Raw genomic sequence first — 557 nt, 5'->3', positions numbered from 1 at the left:
TCCTTCTTTCGTCCCTCCTTTCCTTCCTTCCTTCCTTACTTCCTTCCTCCTTTCCTTACGTCCTCCCTCCTTTCTTTCCTTCCTGCCTCCCTCCTTTCCTTCCTTCCTTCCTCCCTCCTTTCCTTCTTTCCTTTCTTGATTTTTTGATTTGGCTTCATGTTTGGGTCAAAAACTGATCAGGTGCCAAGAAAAGCAGAGCTAAGGGACACTGGAAGGACTAGCTGTGGTTGTGTGCTTCCTCCCTCCTTTTCCTTCCTTCCTTCCCTTCTTCCTCCCTTCCTTCCTCCTTTCCTTCCTTCCCTCCCTCCTTTCCTTCCTCCTTTTTCTCCTTCTTCCTCCCTCCTTTCCTTCCTGCCTTCCTTCTTCCTCCTTCCTTTCCTTCCTTTCTTCCCTCCTCCTTTCCTTCTTTCCTTCCTTCCTCCTTACCTCCCTCCCCCCCTCCTTTCCTTCCTTCCTCCCTGCTTTCCATCCTTCCTTCTCTCCTCCTTTCCTTCCTTCCTTCCTTCCTCATTTTCTTCCTTCTTTCCCTCCTCCTTTCCTTCCTTTCTTCCTTCCTT

This window comes from Scomber japonicus, chromosome 13 (assembly GCF_027409825.1).
Source record: "Scomber japonicus isolate fScoJap1 chromosome 13, fScoJap1.pri, whole genome shotgun sequence".
In the NCBI taxonomy this organism is placed as follows: Eukaryota; Metazoa; Chordata; class Actinopteri; order Scombriformes; family Scombridae; genus Scomber; species Scomber japonicus.
Note: the sequence above shows the minus strand (reverse complement) of the source record.